We start from the raw sequence: 6,186 nt of genomic DNA on the forward strand, positions 1-6,186 counted from the left end.
TTCCTTCAGGTCAGGAAGTATGCCTCATTAATCTCTGAATCTCCCACAATGCTTAGCACTGTGCCGGCACAGATGTTTACAGAATGAAGAACATTTCCAGCTCCTCTTGCCTCACACATATGTAGTTGTTCATTCTAATTTTGAGAGGAAAGGAAGAAGTATTGCTGATGTTAACGCTGCTTTCATTCATCCCTTTTCTCCCTTAGAAACTCCTCCGTGGTGGCCTGGGTGTTTACCCCCAGAAGAGGGGAGGCATAAAATTGTTGGATGTAAGCCATGGAGTATTGTACCATCCAGTGGTTAGAAGCAAAGGAATAGATGTGCCCATAGCACTGTGGGTAAAAGAGAATTAATGAATGGTAGCTACAACAACAGGGTGGAAAGAGAAAAGAAGCAACTCCTTGGTACACCCTTTCCGTGCCTCTCAGAACAACTTACTCAGTGTTTTATCAGCTTGTTGTATTTTTTTGTAGGCTACCCGGAAACCTGGAAGACCTTCATCCCCTCTTATCTAAAGAACTCTTGGGGTGCCTCGGTGGCTCAGTCAGTTAAGCATCCGACTTGATTTCAGCTCAGGTAATGATCTCAGGGTTTGTGAGTTTGAGCCCCGCATCAGGCTCTGCACTGTTAGTGCAGGGATTCTCTCTCTCCCTCTCTCTCAAAATAAGTAAATAAACTTCAAAAAATAAATAACTCTTGAAATTGACCACTTTCCTGCTCTTTTGTTTAAAGAAGAGAACTTTCCATGCCTCATTTTCACTTGGATTATACACTTAGCACCTCACATATACACAATGACTATGCATGTGGTAGCCAGCCTCCAAGATGGCCTCCAATGATCCTTGACTCATGACTACATGCCTGTGTGAAGTCACTTTGCATAACAAACCAGGGTTGGTCCCATGTGACCAATAGAATACAAATGAAGTAATGATGTGTGAGTTTCAAAGCTAGGTCATAAAAGGTATTGCAGCTTCCTCTTTAGTTTCTTAGATGACTTTTTTGAGGGGAAGCCAGTTTCCCAGCCATAAGGATGCTTTAGCAGTCCTGAGGATAAGTCCAAACAGAAAGGAACTGTATCCACCTGCCAATAGCGTCACTGACCTCCCAGCCATGTGAGCGAGCCGCCTTGAAAAGTAGATTCTCTAGCCATAGTTAGAACCTCAGATGACTGCAGCCCTAGCTGATATCTGACTGTAACCTCATGAAGACCTGAATCCAGGACCATGCATGTCAAGCTGCTCTAAATTCCTTATGCACAGAAACCAGGAGAGATAACAGATGATTACTGTTGTCAAGCCAATGTTTGAGAATGCGCTAAACGGCCAATAAAATGCATCTGGTATTTCCTTTCATTTTATTCTTCAGTGTTTGCTCATTTGTCCATATATCCAAGTGAATTTTGGAAGACTTCTTTTTGGTGGGACCCAAAAAAGAAAGGACATTATCTTTGAACTGTTGTATAGTGAATAGGAACATACTTTAGGGGGGGTTTGAGTATCTAAATACTTCAAATAGTGATTCTTGGCCGAGTGACTGTGGTACCATAAAGCAGTTTGGGAATGTATCAAGAAATGTCCAAAAAGGAAAACAGAAAACAATCTACGTATCTCAAAGAGAGGTGACTTAATATAAAAGATTGGTTAAAAAGTGTTAGAAAGACTGAAAGAACCTGGGTAGCTCAGTCGTTTAAGCGTCTGACTTCAGCTCAGATCATGATCTCGCTGCTTGTGGGTTCGAGCCCTATGTTAGACTCTGTGCTGACAGCTCAGATTTTGTGTCTCCGTCTCTCTCTGCCCCTCCCCCACTCATGCTCCATCTCTCACTCCCTCTCTCCCTCTTCCTGTCTCTCTCTCCCTCTCTCAAAAATAAAACAAAACATTAGGGATACCTGGGTTGCTTCAGCTCAGGTCATGATCTCACATTTCGTGAGTTCAAGCCCCATGTTGGATTCTGTACTGACAGCTCAGAGCCTGGAGCCTGCTTCGAATTCTGTGTCTCCCTCTATCTCTACCCCTCCCTCACTTGTGTGCTCTCTCTCTCTCTCTCTCTCTCTGTCTCAAAAAATGAATAAACATTTAAAAAATTTTTTAAATAAATAAATGTTTAAAAACATTTTTAATTAAAATTTTTAAATTAAAAAAATTTTTTTAAAAAGACAAACTTAAAGAGTAAAAAGGAGTCATGGTACCCAAAGATTAGTAGTAAGAAAACACCACAATACTTAGTTCTGAAGAAATAAAAGGGAAAATGGCATTAACCAGAGCCCATGGCCACTTCAACATCAAGGCTGCTGTTGTACAGCTGGAGACACCCCAGAAGTTAGAGGGAAAAATCTGGTTTCAATTTTCTTTCCCCCCACCAGTCTCCTGCCAAAGCCTCCCATTGGCAGAAACTAAGAGACATCAGTAGACAATGGAGTCTGGGAAGTGTAGTTCTCAAGCTTCCTGCATGGGTACTAGAGAAAAGATATCAATAGAAAGTTTTCCTATCTCAGTTGAGGAGCTGAGAGCCAATAGACATTACTTATCACTGGGAACAACAACAGAGATAATGGAAACAAGTGTGTGCATGCTTGATGAGGTTCTATTCAAAAATAAATATCCAACATAAGGTAGTCATTTGCTATTAGAGAAAGTCAGAGAAATTCAAATATCCCCACATTCATCTTTTAAGACACATTTCAGTAACAATACGTTCAAAACTAAATTCTTCAAAAGAGCTGCCACACCAAAGGCCTTGTTATTAATTGTGGAAGAACATATGGAATAAGAAGAGCTAACACATTAAGCATGCAATATAGACCCAGCACTATAGTAACTGCTTTTCAATTATTAACTCTTTACCTCTCACACATCTCTATGAAGTCAGTCCTATTGGGATCCATTTTACAGGTGAGCAAATTCAATCCCAGAGGAATTAAGTCACGTAGATGGTGACTAGCAAAGTCAGGGTCCCAACGTAGTAGCCTGGCTTCAGAGGTCATATGCTTGACCCCTCTACTGTACTGCCGCTTGTGTTCTTCTCACCCCACCTGAAAGGGAGAGCTAATCACTGGTTACAACTCTGCCTAGAATATTCCAAAAGATTAATAATATTCAAAGGGATGAAAGACAAAGCCAGCGGAAACCCAACCCCTGAGCCATGGGGTTAATTTTGACTCAGTTTGTCCAAATGTTGACTCTATTAGAATGTGACCTATTAATTCTTTCAGAATTAGAAAGGCCATGGTTCCTAAATTATCTGGAGCTCTCTATAAAAGCATTCTTAGTCTGGAAATACCACACCCAAGTATGGAGGAAGATTGATAACTGGCATCCTGGGTGGGCCTGTGAGAGGGAAAGCTGTGTGCTTGGACACTAATGAAACTCCATGCAGAACGCCACAAGTGTGGTGCTGCTTCTTGCCCCCTGTACCCACACAAAAACCTAGAGATGGTCATGTCGACAAGCTCGCTTCAGTTCTTTCCTTCAGTAGAGAGGCACAGAGGAGGAAGAGATTGGTTCTTTAGAAATTGCACCCTATCGTCTATGATATGTTGTTTTCAAAGAGCCAGTGATTTGCATTACCCAGAAATCATCAGTGACATCCTCGTTGTACCTTAAGAGAGACTAGGCTAAAGAGAAAGGAGACGTGGCAGGGGGTGGGGGAATGGGACTCATCGTATAATAGCATCAGACCCTCCTGCCAACCACCCTTATTTTCTGAAGATGTTACTTTTTTCTTGGAGACCACACATGGGTCCTGCCTGTTAAGTTTGAAAAGGAGCAGAAGGACAGTAGTGACATAATTCTCCAACAATTTATGTTTTAATGTTTATTTATTTTTGACAGAGGGGCAGAGCACGAGTGGGGGAGGGGCAGAGAGACAGGGTGACACAGAATCCAAAGTAGGTTCCAGGCTCAGAGCTGTCAGCACAGAGCCCAATGTGGGGCTCATGAACTCATGATGCAAGATCATGACCTCAGCCAAAGTCAGATGTTCAACTGACTGAGCCAACCAGGAGCCCCCTCCAGTAATTTTAGATGGCAGACCCGGAGTACCTAGTGCCACTGAGTCTAATTGCAGAAGAATTAATGCTTCTTCTGAAATAATGTGATTGGCCTATCAGGGCAGAAGGGCAGGATTCACATGGCTCAGAGCTGTCTCCAGGCCCATTAAGAGAATTCTTGTGTGTTTGGGTTAGCCAAAGTGGACCCAATCCCTGACCTCCAGGAGGGGCATCTGAAACAGAACATTGACATGGAAACTTAGAAAGGATTCCACAGCTGTGATTATAACTTAAGAGACGAGTTTCCATGCAATTTATGGAGAAATCTGTTTATTGTTTTTTAGTCATCTCATGTACAGACTCATATAATAAACCAATCATTTTCCTTTTGCCTCACTCGTGGCCAGAGGAGAAAAATTGGGTACCTCAAGTAAAAAGAAAAAATGACCTATTATCTTGATGGCCACGTGCCTGTGTGTGATTATGAATGGAGACACTAGGAAAGAAGAATTAATACACAGAACTTTTCCTCAAGATGAATGGCTTGTTTTAAAGAATATGTGTTTCTTTCTTTCTAGGAAAGAATTACTATAAAACCACCATTTCTGTCACTGCCTTGCACCCCAATCAGGACGAGCCATCTTCCGTTGTGCAAAGCACATGCAAGATGTCAACTCTTCCCTCCAAACATCCAACTCAGGGAGGTAGTAACTCCAAAGTTCACACTTACATATCCCAGAGTAGCCTGTTGGTTTTGTCCTTCTCTCTTTGGGGTCTTTTTTATAATATAGCTGTCAACATGAAAAGAAGAAAGTCGGCACTGTGCCAGTGAGCTCAAAGAGCTCCCTGATAGAGACAATGGTTTCTGAGCACATGCTGCAACACTATGAAAAGGGGTGAAAAAATCAAGTCACAGATGTTTGTCTGCTACATGGAAAGAAAGCAGAGATGGGAGGACCCATCAAGGTTTGAATCTTAATTTGCTATTTCTTTAACATTCATGTCCCTACTTGACCCTACATGTGCCTTATTCTCTGACCTCACCACCTCCTTGCTCTTTCGATGCTCTGCATGCCACAAGCTTATCAGCCTTAATGCCTTTGTACTTATTATTTCCTCTGCCTCTCCCCAAAATCTTTGCATGGAAGATTCCTTCTTGTCATTTAGTTTTAACCTCAATGTCACCGCTTCGAAGATACCTTCTCTGACCTTATATTGTAAGTGAGAGCCACCCTCCACTGAAACTTCTCCCACAAACAGGCATGATCACATTGTCTGGTTGTGTTTTGTTTATACCCTCTAACCCTTGTACCATTTAATAATTCCTGCCTAACATTGATGCATCTTCTGAGTTTTTAATTTTTTTAATATGAAATTCATTGTCCAATTGTTTCCATACAACACCCAGTGCTCATCCCAAAAGGTGCCCTCCTCAATACCCATCACCCACCCCCCTCCCTCCCACCCCCCATCAACCCTCAGTTTTGAGTTTTTAATTTTTTTTAACATTTATTTATTTTTGAAAGACAGAGCATGAGCAGGGAAGGAGCAGAGAGAGTGGGAGACACAGAATCTGAAGCAGGCTCTAGGCTCCGAGCTGTCAGCACAGACCCCAATGCAGGGCTCGAACTCACAAATCGCAAGATCATGACCTAGACGGAAGTCGGACGCTTAACTGACTGACCCACCCAGGCACCCTGTATCTTCTGAGTTTTGATGCCCTGGGCAAAGCTGTGCCCCAGACCTTGGGCAGATAGACCCTCTGTGCAGGTCTCTCCCCTTAAAGATCCTGAGTTTCACCTCTGGGTCTCCCCTCTGCTCCTTTCCCTGCATTTACATTTCTACAGTTCCACATCTAGAATTTACCTACACTATTCAGCCCACAGTTTGGCTGTCTTGGTTTTAACTGTAAGCAAGTCTCAAAATGACATAGATTGGCACCTGCTGAAAGCTCTCCAGAGAATCAAGTGGAGCCTCCCTGGGAACCAGCACAGGTAGTAATTGGCAATGGCAGGCTGGCCTGGTCTTTCCTGGGTGGCCTTGGTGGTGGGAGCAAATGTGGGCAGGGATGGCCGACTACACCCCAGCCGCAGTCAACACCCCTGGAAATCAATGTTTGATTATAGTAGAATGGTCCAGATGGTTCAAGGCCCCTAAGCCCCTGTCCAGCTGTCATCTGCACGAACACAGAATAT

General features: G+C 43.0%; 1 long non-coding RNA gene across 1 annotated transcript; it reads left to right on the top strand.

Moving 5' to 3' along the window:
• Nucleotides 1-369: 369 nt before the first annotated feature.
• On the top strand, nucleotides 370-5,330 carry LOC131513422 (uncharacterized). The gene is made up of 2 exons (XR_009262575.1): nucleotides 370-576; nucleotides 4,570-5,330. It is a non-coding gene; the product is annotated as an uncharacterized LOC131513422 (long non-coding RNA).
• The last annotated feature ends 856 nt before the right edge of the window (nucleotides 5,331-6,186 follow it).

Source organism: Neofelis nebulosa, chromosome 6, assembly GCF_028018385.1.
Source record: "Neofelis nebulosa isolate mNeoNeb1 chromosome 6, mNeoNeb1.pri, whole genome shotgun sequence".
Classification (NCBI taxonomy): Eukaryota; Metazoa; Chordata; class Mammalia; order Carnivora; family Felidae; genus Neofelis; species Neofelis nebulosa.